The following is a 15,089-nucleotide window of genomic DNA, read 5'->3' as shown; positions in this document are numbered from 1 at the left end:
TAAAGTTACTTCGGGCTAAGATCGTCCCAACGCCAGTTCGAAACCAGGACAACAGTACCAAGTCGGGTACAGATCGAGCTCGGACAGTCAGGCCCACCTCGTCGAGGTCCACCACGAGAACGGCCCACCTCAGTGTAAGACCACCTCGGTACTAAGGCACTTCGACATTCAGAGCAGATTGGGTCTAAAGAGCACGAGCTCAAACAGCTCGCCACCAAGCAGCCCGGCACTTCACAAGCAACCCGCTACCTAGTCTGGCCGACCTCCGCATGGCAACCTCGAGGAGCGCACCTCTGTACCTCGCATCCCACGGGACCGTACTTTGTAACAGCTACATTAGTTCACCCACTCCTCGATTCAGACGGGGATGGCCGACCTCACTGCGGGAGACGTTACTCTCAACTAACACGGTAACGAGAATTAACCCAGTGGAAATTCAGGACTTGCTCTCTAGCTCTCTAATTCTCTGACATCATCTTCAAGCTCTCTACTACAAAATGCTAACTTAGCCATCGGAGTGTCCCCACCGGGCAAGCCACCCTGGGATCTCTAACTCCTTTGTTTCAAGAACCTCAGTTCTCGTCGCTGCTGGCAGCCAGATCGTATCCAGTAGGGAGCAGTCGGATTATGCCACATCATTTGGCGCCGTCTATGAGAATCCGTTACTAAAAGCCTCTTATCTCCATTTCAAAAACCTCTAGCTCATCCATGGCTGCCTCCAGCAATGCCGGACAACACAACGAAGAAAAATGCCGTCGGGGGACAACCCCAGTTCCCGTCTGTCTGCATAGGTCAGTTTATCATACCGTTCGACGTGGTTGGGATCCCAACACTAACTGTGCCCCAGCTAACTGTGCCCATAAATGCCCCACTTTCTCCTGTCGTGGGTGCGACTTCCATTGAACCTTCCGTGGTTCCCCCCGGAGTCGGGCAGAACCAACTAAGCGACCTAGTGCACTATGTGCGAGCTATTCAAGCTCAAATGCATCAAGTTCAACAGTTCCAACATTACTAGCAGCAAGTTCTGCATCACTTCTACCAGCGGTAGTTCCCATCACTGCAACCGAACCAACAGATAGCTCCACCCCGGTGTCCGGTGATGCCGCAGAACCAACAGCAGCTCAACCACCGTCACAGCAATCGCCCTCCTCACCGAGGAGAGACTTCCCAGGTCTCATCCCGCAGCAGAAGGGGAAAACAAGTAGCCCTTCCCACCTTGCAGCAACAGGACAGGTCGAGAGATACTCGGCCTACCAAAGACAATCTGCCCCAGCGCACACAACTGAAAACTTCACTCACAGGAAACCGGTTCAAAGCCTTGGCCATGGACTCTGTGCGAGACCCCTCTGCTTGAGAAAGCCAATATCAACAGTTCGATTCTCTTCAAGCCAAGACACGGCTTGACAGCACCGAAGCAAGCAACACTAACGCGGACCCGGTCAAGAAGCAACGAAGACGACATCCTAAGGTGTGCTGGGCAATAGTTCCAGATCAGCTCGCGGAACCCAGCCGACCCGAGCAGCCCAAAGGTAAGGTAGGGGCGAGCTCGGATGTCGCAAAAGCCGCCCCTCTCCTCTCTTTCCCATCTCCTCTGTCCTCCGAGCTCTTAGCCATTCCAATGCCGAAGGACTTCAAAGTGCCCTCCTTGGACAAATATGACAGGTCTTTCGATCCGAATGATCATGTGGACTCTTTCCAGTCCCAGATGCACCTCACTGGGGCTGATGAAGCTTGCATGTGCATTGCCTTTTCTACGACCTTCAGGGGGTAGCACGCACATGGTACAGAAACCTCCCACCTGGAGCTGTCAAGAGTTGGGTGTAGTTCACGCAAATGTTCACCTTGCACTTCATCACTAGTAAGAAGTGCCCGAGGTCACAAGAGAGCCTCCTTAGCATATCAAGCGCTTTAATGACACCTATTTGCTGATCCCAGACTTAGACCCCGCTGTAAGGCTCGCGGCAACGAAGAAAGGAATCACTCACAGAGAGTTCAAGTGGCATGTGGTGGCGAACAAGCCCAAAGATATCACCGCATTCCTCAAGCTTGTTGATCAATTCATTGAGACTGAAGAATAAATGAACCAAAAAATCGAAGCTCCAGTGGAGAAGAGAAGGAGGGAAGATGACAGGTCGCACAATGGTGGCGGCAAAAGAAAGAAAAGCAAGTCCCCAACCAGGGGAGGGAACATGTCAGATTTTCATCCCCGAGCTCCCCCGGTTGAAAGAACGAACTTCACCCCCCTCAATGCAAAGCGAGGGGAAATTCTTATGGCAATTAAAGACACCCCTTTTGTAAAGTGGCCACCCCGGTTGAGGGGAGATCCAACCACTAGAAATAAAAATGTATATTTTCACTTTCATAGAGACCGCGAACATAGCACCGAAACTGTAAAAACCTTTGTGATGAGATCGAAGAGCTCATCCGTCGCGGATACCTGAGAAACATTGTACAAAAGAATAATAAAGGCCAGACAAATCAGCAAGGGGAGCAAAAGAGAGATGCTCCCAAGCCCAACAACAGGTCGAGCGAACAGAGGCAGTTGCCTGAAGAAAGACCAGTCCGCGGGGTAGTCAATACGATCACCGGCGGGTTGGTTGTCGCAGGCTGTTCCACAGCAGCAGGAAGGACTTCAGTCCGCGAACTAGAGCGCGAAGAGTAGAACCCTCCAAAGCGGTTGCGGCCTGAGGACCCTATATTCTTTATTGAGGATGACGTGCACGGGATTCAGTACCCCCACGACGATGCACTGGTCATAAGAATGAAGATCAACAACTTCGAAGTCAGGCGCATCCTGGTAGATTCAGGGAGTTCGGCCGATATCTTGTTCAAAGGCACCTTCGACAAGCTACAGCTCTGAGAAAGCGACATCCAGCCTGCAAGTACTCCTCTAGTGGGCTTCAGCAGAGAAGAAGTCAGGCCTCTCGGGCGAATTTCATTACCCATAGAGGTCGGGACATGGCCCAACATCGTGAGGTTTGAGCATGCCTTCCTAGTTGTCGCAACGCCTTCGCCGTACAATGCCATTATAAGATGACCCATCACTCACGCACTTCGCGCGGTGGTATCAACTTACTACCTGGCCGTGAAGTTCCCTACGGACTTCGGGGTAGGGGTAGCAAAGGGGTGACCAGCTCGAGTCCCGGAAGTATTATGTTGCAGCCCTCAAGGGGAAAGCCAAGTTGGCAGAAGGCGTCGAGCTCGAACGGCCCGTAGAATATCCCAAGGAACGAGCTACACCAACTGAAGGAACAGTCCTCATCTCAACCTTGGAAGAAGATCTGGCCAGGACTCTCTAGATCGGGGCAGCAATCAAAGAACCTCTTCGAGCTCAACTGGTAAGTTTCCTACTGAAAAATTTAGATGTATTTGCATGGTCTACGGTAGAAATGCCCGGCATAGACTCAAAGATAATAATTCACAAATTAAATACTGATCCCATAGTCAGGCCCGTTAGACAGAAGAAATGCAACCTCACCCCCGGAACGCTGGAGGATAGTCGACGAGGAGGTCGGGAAACTTCTCGCAGCTGATTTCATCAGGGAGGTCTATTACCCGAGCTGGGTAGCCAACCCCATTCTGGTAAAGAAGGCCAACGGTAAATGGCGCATGTGTGTCGCCTATACCAACCTGAATCGAGCCTACTCGAAGGATTGTTTTTCGCTCCCCAAGATCGACCGTCTAGTGGATGCGACCTTAGGGCACGAGTTGCTAAGTTTTCTGGATGCATACTCGGGCTACAATCAAATCAAGATGGACCCTGTTGATGTAGAAAAAACGGCTTTTATTACCGGACTGGGCCTGTACTGTTACAAGGTCATGCCTTTTGGGCTGAAAAATGTTGGGGCAACCTACCAAAGACTTGTGAACTAAATTTTTGAGCCGTTGATCGGTGACAAGGTTGAATGCTATGTAGACGACATGGTCGTCAAAACCCAAATTTTGAACTGTTTAATAAGTGACTTACAATGTGTTTTTGAAATTCTACGCAAGTATAGTATGAAATTGAATCCTAACAAATGTGTCTTTGGTGTCACATCGGGTAAATTTTTGGGTTACATAATTAGTCGACGTGGCATCGAAGCAAACCCCGAGAAGATAAAGGCTATCCTGGATATGAAGCCACCTTGCAAGTTGAAAGAGGTTCAGAGGTTGAATGGTTGTATGGCTGCTCTAAGCCGCTTCACGTCCAAGTCAGCAGATCGCTGCCTACCCTTTTTCAAGACAATTAAGAAAAGTAAAGACTTTGAATGGACTGAAGAATGCCAACTCGCCTTTGACGAGCTGAAGAAATATCTAATAAGTGTCCCGCTTTTGACCCGACCCAAGGAGGGTGATGTTTTAAAGTTGTACCTCTCCGCGAGTGATGAGGTGGTCAGCTTGGTACTAATAAGGAAAGTAGATTGGGTCCAATGACCTATCTACTATGTTAGTAAAGTTTTGCAGGGCACCGAAACTAGGTACACAGAGATCGAGAAGTTAGCGTACACGCTGGTCACAGCAGCTCGGAAGCTTCGACCGTACTTTCAAGCTCACACAGTCGTTGTTCTTACCAACCAACCTCTGAGGCAAGTCTTACTCAAGCCCAATGTATCTAGAAGATTGACGAAGTGGGCTATAGAGCTCAGCGAATACAACATCCAGTACGAGCCCCGAACAGCAATTAAGGCCCAAGCCTTGGTCGGCTTCGTAGCAGAATGCACTTTCAGCACTCCAGTGCCTGAATTGACAGAGACCGAGCACGGGGAGAAAGCTTCAACCAGTGTGAAACCGGTCCCGGTTAGGACGAAGTCAACTTGGGACGAGGAGCCCTGGATCCTTCATGTAGATGTTTCATCAAATTAGCAAGGAAGCAGAGCCGGAGTCATTCTGTACAGGCCAAGCGGGGCAAAGCTGGAGTACGCATTTTGGTTCGAGTTCGCAGCATCTAACAATAAAGCGGAATACCAAGCACTGATAGCCGGGCTCATGCTAGCGAACGAAGTACAAGCGAAGCACCTCGTCATCTGCAACGACTCCCAGCTCATGGTCAACCAGGTAGCCGGTGATTATGAAGCTCGCGACCCCACCATGGCTGCTTATCTAGCCAAGGCCAGGGAAGTTCTACACAGCTTCCAGTCATACTTCATCAAGCAGATTCCAGTAACTCCATGAGGATCGTGTTTATAGAGAGCCTACCTCGGCCTAGCATTCTCGGGGGGGGGGGGCAGAAGAGGTCGTTCTTGTTGCACAAGCAGAGCTGAGTTGGATTGACCCACTCGCGAGTTACCTGCTTCATGAGACCCTCCCTGCATACCACAACGCAGCCAGAAGGGTAGAACGACAGGCAGCCAAGTACGTCATTATAGATGGATGGCTGTACCGAAGATCCTACACGCTTCCTTACTTGCGCTGCTTGCGACCCTCAGAGGCCGAGCTCGTTCTCCGCGACACTCATGAAGGGCTGTGCGACGGACACTTGGGGGGCAGGGCTCTCGCCTAGAAAGCACTATAGCAAGGATATTACTGGCCCATGATGAAGGCAGACACACTCGAGCTCGTCAAGAAATGCAATATGTGCCAGAGGCACGCCAACATCCATCATCAACCTGAAGTACCTCACTAGCCCATGGCCCTTCGCACAGTGGGGAATCGACATCCTTGGACCATTCTCTCTAGCAACAGGACAGATGAGATTTCTGGTAGTAGTAGTGGATTACTTTACAAAGTGGGTAGAGGCGGAACCCTTGGTAACAATAATAGCACGAAATGTACAAAACTTCTTCTGGAGGAGTATAGTGTGCCGCTTCGGACTACCTCGAGTACTTATCTCTGACAACGGCAAGCAGTTTTAAGATATCAAGTTTCAAAACTGGTGTGTCGAGATGGGGATACAACAGAATTTCACTTTGGTGGCATTCCCTCAAGCAAATGGGCAAGCAGAAGTCACGAATAGAGCTATACTCCGTGGACTAAAAGCTCGCTTAGCCCGAGCTAAAGGACTATGGGTGGACAAGCTGCCCAGCGTACTATGGGCCTATCGAATTACCATCAAGACCGCCACAAGTGAAACCCCTTTTAACCTCACTTACGGCACGGAAGCAGTAGTTCCAGCCAAAATCGAAGTACCTACATTACGCCTAGAGGCGTATGACAGAGAAGCAAATGATGACGAGCTCCATACCAACCTCGACCTGGTAGAAGAAGTACGAAACCTCGCATATATTCGGACTACATCTTACCAACAAAGGGTAGATCGGTATTATAACGCCCAGGTAAAAAAGAGGCACTTCCGTGTTGGCGACCTGGCCCTTCGGAAAGTTATGGTGTCTGAGCCCGGTGTTGGTAAGCTCGGACCGAACTGGGAAGGTCCTTACCGAGTAAAACGGGTACTCAGGGAAGGTACGTACAAGCTCGAAACATTAGAAGGAAAACAAGCACCTCGAGCTTGGAACATCAGCAATCTAAGACGGTACTACCTGTAATCGTCAAACTAAGGGAGCGGACTATGAGTCACTCCCTGAAAATCCAGGAGTGGACTTCTAGTCGCTCCCAAGGCCTAAGGGCTACAATATTGCATAAGACCCAGTCACCTCTTCGGCATGGGAAAAGTCTAGGAGTGGACTTTGAGTCGCTCCCAAAGCCTGCCACTACTGCATAAGCCCCAATCGCCTCTTCGGCATGGGCAAAGTCTAGGAGTGGACTACAAGTCGCTCCCAAAGCCTAAGAGCTACTGCACAAGACCCAACCGCCTCATCAACATGGGCAAAAGTCAATGAGAGTGGACTACAAGTCGCTCTCAAAGCCTAAGGGCTAAAACACCGAACTGACGGAGACCTTGGCACCACATGAGACCTGGCTGCCTCATAGGAATAAACTACTTCTAATACCTAAGGTAAAGACAGCTCGGGTATAAACCGTACGATGTCTATACCACCTCGACAACAATCACAGTTCGGGTCCATCAGGGAACCAACATTTAAACAAGTAGCCCATACGCTTACAGCTCGGGGTGACAAACACTTGGAAAAATTCCATTTTGGTTACCCTTACTCGTTACCAAGCTCGGTAACTCAATAGTTCGGGGTAACCCACACAGTTTGGAGTAACACAATTTGTACTTCGGTTATCCTTACTCGTTGCCAACTCGGTAGCTTGATAATTCGGGTAACCTATACATATGCTGCCTAAATCGAAAGTTATCCATAAATATCTTTTGCACAAAAACAGTATATTTCATTATAGAAAAAGTTCAAGTACAGGAATTTTGCTATGACCCGAGCTCAATGGCTTCGGGGTGTACATTCAATACAAGAAAGGAAAAAAGATCAAGGTTGACTGTCAGTTGGATCGGTCTCCATATGATCCTCCGCGTTCTCCTGGTCCGAGGGGCACTCCTGGACCTCATCGTCACTCCCTTCCTATGGCAAGATGGGCTCTGCATTCGCTGCCTCTGCATCCTGGGGAGTAAGTTTAGACGTGAAGATGGCTTTGAAGTCGAGGTCGGGGAACTTCTTTCGCATCGCGTACTTGCACAGTTTGAATCCAGAGCGGTAGGAGCCCGAGCCGTACTCAACCTGGAGATCATGGAACTCTGAGGATCGTTTGAAGTCCTCGATGGCCTGGCTTCGTGCCTCTTCAATGGCGGTCTCGAAGGCCCGAGTTTGCTCTCGAGTTGCCGCTTGGAGATCTCCCATCGGAGCCTCACCCTCTCATCGACCAGCGTCGATTTCTCCTCGGTTAGCTCGAAAATCTGTCCCTCCTGAACCAGAATCAGCTATTTCTGGCCCTCGGCTCCTTTCCTGGCTTGGAGCACCTCACCCCGAGCTATATCAAGTTCGTGATGTAGCCTCTGAGCCTCCTTGGCCTCCTGAAACTGCCTCAAGCGAATCTGAGACTGGCACATCAAAGCATGAATGACGGAGTTCACCTGCCAAGAAAAAACCGAGGTAAGCACGTTTTGAATAATCACAAAGAAACAAAAATAAAGTAAAAGCACCTACCACCATGCAGTGACTGGCAGCTTGGCCCCCGAGCAAAGCCGTAGACATATCAGCCCAGTCCGCGACCTCCTCGGGGAAGAGGGCCTCCTCACTCTTGCGAATTGTGGACTGGTAAGTTTGGACGCTCCTCTTCGGAGGCTCGCGTCGGGGTTTGGAAGTACCTGCCAGCTCGATAGGTTGAGCAATTTTTGGCTCGGGCGCCGGGGCGCTCTCTGGCTTCTGTTGCTGATCACTTCCCTCTGCATCCAGATCTACCATAGGAGGGTGAGGGCGGACCTCCACCTGGGGGAGTTCGGCGGAGAACGGCTCCACAGTATGGAGCTCGGGCAGGGCGGGGTTGAACTGGCTTCCCGACGAGGCTTCTTTGCCTTTCTCTTCTTTCCCTTCTGCATGCTTTGGAAAAGATTCTCAGCATTGACCTCCAGCATGGTAATTGCAAAAATAAGTTAGCCACGAACTAATCAGAACCTTAAAAAGGCAAAAATCCCAAAGCGACCTATCAGGACTCAAGCCGGCCTGCATGAGCTTTTCTTCGGCAAGGTAGTCTGTGCAAATGAAGCCGAGCTCCGCCAAAGACTGGAGCGTCTCCCTTGTCTTCAGGTCCAGTTTAATACCAGAATCCTGATCGGCCGCCCTCCAATGGGTTGGAAAAGGTCACCCCTCGGGGTTACGGATCACAAAGTAACCCCATTTCCAGGCTGGGATCCTATTTGGTAGTCCGTGCAAAAGCTTATAGCCCGGGCGAGGGGACAGGTAATAGGTCCTCCTATGCTCGGGAAGAGCACAAGAAGAGTTCTTCTTAATTGACAAAATAAAAGAAAAAATCTCGAGGTTGAGGGGAAGACAATACTCATAAAAAAGTGAAATGGTCCCTACTACGTTGCGGATGGAGTTCGGGTGTAACTGGTCTATGGTAATATTAAAAGAATTTAGGACCTCTATAATCAATGGGTGCAAAGGTAGACGAAGACCAACCACGAGCTGCTCTTCAAAAATCACGATCTCATTGTGATCGTGTTCCCAAGGAAAATTACCTAAAGGGAGACTGTAGGAGAGCTCCCTCGGGAGGTTGTACCGGTGTACTAGGGCCTGGAGCCGGTCCAAGGTCATTGATGAAGGGCCAAAGTTGTCCGGCACCCGACCTTGGTGAGAAGTGGATGCCAGACTACTCGAGGCCTCTCGCGCCTCTTGGGGTGACTGTATCTCGGGAAGGCCACAGACTTCCTTTGAACCTGAAGTAGCCTCGTCTCGGCTACCGTCTTGGGCCGAGGTACCCCCTCGGCCTCATCTAAGAGATTATCAAAGCTAAAGGAAGACATTGAACTGAACCAAACTAAAAAGAAAAGCGAAGAAAGACTCACCAAAGAAAGACGATCGAACTGGAAGAAAGTAGCGAACTAGAAAACCCAAGCTAAAGAAGCTAAATGCGACCTCAGATCAAAGGCTAGTAAGCTTGTGGCGAAGAAAATGAGTCTTGGGTCCCCCTATTTATAGCCACTATACCGAAGAAACAACGATCAATATCAAAGCAATCCGACAGCTCCTAAGAAAATCGGTTGCACGACCCTCAAGATCGAAAATAGTTTAGTGCATTTTTTAGCGTTCGCGAAGTTTGTAGATCGTGTGACGTCCGCGCGTAAAGCGCACGCGACCTATCTGACAGAGCAGCCAGGACTCCGAGCCAAATCCACTTGTCATATCGTGAACTCCCCACAACGGGTCGAGACCCCTAGCTCGAGGAGTGGGGGGTAATTGATGAAGGGGAATTTGGCCCGGCCTCATAATCAGGAGACACGTGGACATGACTCAACGCAGGTGACAACTCAGCATAAATCAGCTCGCTACAAAGCGAGCTGGGGTACCTTGGTGCCCCGAGCTAAAGTTACTTCGGGCTAAGATCGTCCCAGCACCAGTTCACAACCAGGACAGCGGTACCAAGTCCGATACAGATCGAGCTCGGACAGCCGGGCCCACCTCGTTAAGAGTCCACCTCGAGAACGGCCCACCTCAGTGCAATACCACCTCGGTACTAAGGCACTTTGACATTTAGAGTAGATCGGGTCTGAAGAGCACGAGCTCAGACAGCTCGCCACTAAGCAGCTCGCCACCAAGCAGCCTGCCACTTCACAAGCAGCCTGCTACCTAGTCTGGCCGACCTTCGCATGGCAACCTCGAGGAGTGCACCTCCGTACCCCGCATCCCACGAGACCGTACTTTGTAACGACTACATTAGTTCACCCACTCCCCGATTCAAACGGGGATGGCCGACCTCACTGCGGGAGACGTTACTCCCAACTAACACGGTAACGGGACCTGACACAACGAAAATTCAGGACCTACTCCACCAAACCCGTCAGGACCCCAGTATATTAAGATCTCACCCCCAGGGGCGATGGTAATGCGTAATCTTGCTCTCTAGCTCTCTAATTCTCTGACATAATTTTCAAGCTCTCTATTACAAAGTGCTAACTTAACCATCGGAGTGTCCTCGCTGGGCAAGACACCCCGAAGTCTCTGACTCCTTTGCTTCAGGAACCTCAGTTCTCGTCGCTACTGATAGCCAGATCGTATCCAGCAAGGAGCGGCTGGATTATGCCACATCACCAACCATTCCACTGGCGATTCCATTGCTACCATCCACCATTGCAATCTATGCAGAGGATGTGCATTCATGTTCTAGAACAATTATTATGCTCATTCTATCATATCTGTGATATAATATAGAAAAGATCCCCTTTTTATTTTCTACTTGAAAACCAATCAATAAGAACGATCAAGATAATTAACCGTGAGATATGGTATGAACGGAACAAAGTTGCAGGAGAACCATGCCCAACGAACTAAAACAATTTTAGAAGGAACAGAAAATGAGAAAACGGCTATTGGACGAAATCAATAAGAAGAAAATGACTTGCTTCACGATTAATTACTTATAAAATCGAAGAAATAATCTATCGGCAAATGGAAACATCAAAATCTATGGTTTTCATGTAGAGGAAGTGGATTTAACAAGGCGTGTGGTCTGATTTGGTGGCAAAAAGTATCGGAATTGAATTGGCTTGGTGGTCTTGCAAGCTCGTCAGTGGAATCTCAAAATCAAGCTAGTCCATGGCTGGTTATTTTCCTTAGAGTTCTCTAATTTTAGAAGTTTAATGAGAAAAAGGTGTACTCAGATCTATTTGCTACACAACTTTATTTTGTAGAGTCAAAAGGTGTTTTTTTAACACAATAAGCCATTATTACTGTATAGTTTCCTCAAAGTATCAATAAAATTTCAATTAGCAGCGGTAGCACCAGAGAGAGAGAGAGACCAAGGAGATTTGTGCAGCCAATGAGGGTGGAAGTGGGTGAGTCCGAGGGAGAAACAAAGAGGCGGTTACATTATCACCTTGTAGATCAGGTTTCAAGTTATCAAGATGAAACCCGAGACGTAAAACTTGGGGGCTAAAAGAATCTGCGGTGGTTGAATGCTACCTCTCTTCTTGACTTGATGGAGTTTAGGGGTAGGATTTAGTTTCTTTTGGATAAATCAAGTGAAATTTTTCTTATTATTCTAAATGTAATGTTTCAATTTTGTTATTTTTCTCATTTCTTCTATTAATTAATAATTTTTTTTAATAATAATAATAATAATAGTGGTAGCAACAGTAATTGTAACAATAGCAGTAGTAGTAGCAATTATTAGTCGACTAATTAGTAGTAGTACCAATTGTTAGTTGACTAGTTAATAATAATAATAATAGTGGTAGTAACAATAGCAGCAGTAGTAGTAGCACCAATTGTTAGTTGACTAGTTAATAGTAGCAGCAATAGCAGCAACAACAACAACAATAGTAGTAGTAGTAGTAGTAGTATAGATCAAATCAACTAAGTTGCTTCCTTTCTTCTAAATTGTTTTTTTTTTTTTACGTGAAATGTAAACTATTTATAATTGTTAGTTGACTACTTATTATTTTATTTAATGCTTAAATGCCTCAACTCAATACTTATAAACTTCTTATTTATGGACATGTATACTTTCTATAATTTTAATTTGGCACATTATATGTTATTTTCATCTATTTACAAACATTAATTCATTTTTTCCTTGAACTTTGAGGCTTAGGCCTTATAATGCCTTGAGGCTTAAGCCTCACCTTTATGGGCCATTATGCTTCAACTATGCCTTTAGCCTTATGGTTGGGCTTGGGTTGACTCTCAATCCACTCAATTGCATTGGATTGGATTCAATGCACACTGTTTCTCACAACCATTTACAGGCGTGCATTGGAAATTTGTCCATACTTGTATGCTTTTTTTTTATCATGGGAGATATTCCCAATGCAAGGTTGCAAGAGGTTGTTTGAATGGTGAACAATTTTGTATGGACCAAATCTGATTTTGAGTTGCACTCATAACTAGGATCTTCATGAATCACATTATGATACTTGTTCACGGGTTGGCTCAGGCTGGGTTCAAGTTGAGCTTTTCATCTTTATAAATAGAAAATGACTAGGTATGAGCCGATCTAAACAAATATTTTATATTATATTAGTTATATATTATTAATAATATATTATATATTATATAATATTCTATATATTATAATATATAATACATAATACAATACATAATACCTCTTCACTATTAATTTTATGATTATATAATATATTATATTATTAATACATGTTATATTTTTACTATATACGTATAACATGATCAGGTCGAGATTGGGTTCAGGCTGACTTATTTGAGAAAACTTGCACTCGACAAAAAAAAAGAAAGAAGAAGTTGGACCTGATGTTTAAAATCCAAACCCATGGGCTTAAAATTTTGTCCATGCCCAATTTAAAATGGATCGATCAGCCCATTTGGCTACCCGACCCAGGAACTGGTTTTATTTAGGAAAAATTTTCAATAGGTACCCTGCACTTTAGGTCGAGTGCCAATTTAGTACTCAAACTTTAAAATGCGACAATCTAGTATCCAAACTTTCGAAATACAACAATCTAGTACCTGTTGTTAACTAAATGTTAAAAGACACAAATGCCCTTCAAGTGTCATCTAATTTTCTTTATCAACCATCTGCAATCTGAAAGTCTACAACAACTACAGAGAGAGAGCTTGTCGTCGTCATCTTCAACCGCCCAGGAAGAGCAATGAAAGCAATCTAATTTTCTTGTCCTTAACGAGAAAGAGCCCCAGGTCATCAGAGTTGTCGTCTTCAACTGCCAAGGAAGAGCAATTGAAGCCGGTCGTCGCGGACCTGTCATAGAAGCTCATTCAAGCCACTCATCTCGATGTATGTAGCAATTCACCACATCTAGTGTTGAAAAATATCAACCCTGTAATGGTGATGAGTGTAGTCAAATGATTCAAACATCAAGACTTAGTCATTGAATGATTTCTCAACTCGGTGTCAAGCCCGATCTTCTGTTCAGACTCTGAGCCGGTCTCTCATCTTCTAGCTCCGACAGATGGGTTGCAGAGTCTATGAGCGCATCTCTGCTCTTCTCCAACCTTATGACGTAAAGGTTTCATTTTCCAAGAACCCAAGAAGCACCATGTTCTACTAGAAATCACTTCTAAACTGAGCATTATATGAAGACTTCGAATCCATCAGATTTCAGAAAAGTGGGTCCAAGTGAATCCTCAACCCAATACAAAAAATGTGAAGCAAACTACGCTTCCTTCGCTCTTCTCAGGGGACTCACCTGGGACAAGGTGTTGAACAAAGGAACCAAACACTTCAGCAAGGAGTTCAGCCGGTTTTGCGATCGAAAGATAAGCAAGATCGTGACGATGTTCAGTTGGAACTGGGCGTGGCCGGAGCCACTGCTTTAAGCATTCGTTAGTGCGGCAAAGAATGTTTGGTTGGTTCATCTGTTGGCTTGTTCGGTGCACCCATGCTTGCCTGTATTCATGGTAGATAAAGGGATGATGTTCAATGGGGTGTACATGGAGGACATGGGTGCAGACAAAGCTTGGAAGCTGGTTCTGGCCGTGCTCCGAATCATGGTGGCACTAGGATTCTACGCCTATAGCAATGTGGTCAAGTGCAAGGTTCTGCGTAGGTACGATAATACTGGTAAGGGTTTATCACCCTAAAACAAACAACTCGATTAGATGAATTATGTAAAAGAGGTTTTGGGCTTTGAAGTGAAAGCTTCTTCTTAGTTTTTACTTACAATTCCGGCCGAGATGCATGTGCAAGTATGGCATTCGGGTTAATTGCATCTCACCGTTCGCCATTCTGACCCCGTTTGTGATGGAAGAAATGGTCAAGATGTTTCTCGACGTTGATGAGCAGCGCCTTGTGGAGATGGTTCAGGTCCCAGAGAGTTGGTAGGGGCCAACTGTGAAGCTGAAGACATTGCAAATGCCGCACTGTATGATGATGCTAAATACGTGAGCGGCCATGGTGGTGGATGGAAGCTTCACCTTCATCAAGAGATTTGGGTTCCTAGAATGGGATTTTCATTTTCTTGAGAAAGAAATGATGAATAGTGTATTTTATTTATAAAGATAATTTTAATATTTTCAAAAATCTTAAATTGCACTTCAATTCTATTTGGGCCTAAAAATTCTGACCCCGGGCTGAATCGCCATTCTACCCGATAAGTACTTTGTACTTTAGGCCAAGTGCTAATTTAGTACTAGAACTTTAAAATGTGACAATTTAGTACCTGAACTTTTAAAATGCTAGTATCTACTGTTAATGGACCACCAATTATATATATCAAATGACCTCATTAGGGAGAATGAAGGTTCAACCTGCGGTCAGAATTTTTTGGCCCACAATTGGAGTAGATGAATTGATGCTAATTCACGGGTGGGCATTGGCGTATGAAGTGGGGTTTTTGACATTTTGAATGTTTTTAAGTCTGAATTCAGAAATCTGCATTGGCCGTGTCCTACCATGCATTGGAAACATCTCCTATACTTCTTTTAAGTTATTATTCACGGGAGATGTTCCCAATGCACGGTAAATGTGCATCTGAGGCGCCCAAGTGTCAGTAGCAGATCCCGTTCATCTATTTGCCTCCAGCTACAGGAAACCGTTGGATATTATCTGTAATTTGAGTGAATTAATGGGTAACCGATACAAATTGACGATGTACCCTCCTA

The 15,089-nt window shown here is 46.5% G+C and overlaps 1 pseudogene; it reads left to right on the top strand.

Annotated features, from left to right (window-relative positions):
* Positions 1–724: 724 nt before the first annotated feature.
* Positions 725–14,450, top strand: LOC148802873 (IRK-interacting protein-like; annotated as a pseudogene).
* The last annotated feature ends 639 nt before the right edge of the window (positions 14,451–15,089 follow it).

The sequence above is a fragment of the Nelumbo nucifera genome, chromosome 1, assembly GCF_055504915.1.
Source record: "Nelumbo nucifera cultivar China Antique chromosome 1, China Antique-T2T, whole genome shotgun sequence".
NCBI classification, from domain to species: domain Eukaryota; kingdom Viridiplantae; phylum Streptophyta; class Magnoliopsida; order Proteales; family Nelumbonaceae; genus Nelumbo; species Nelumbo nucifera.
This window is presented reverse-complemented; position numbering and strand designations above follow the sequence as displayed.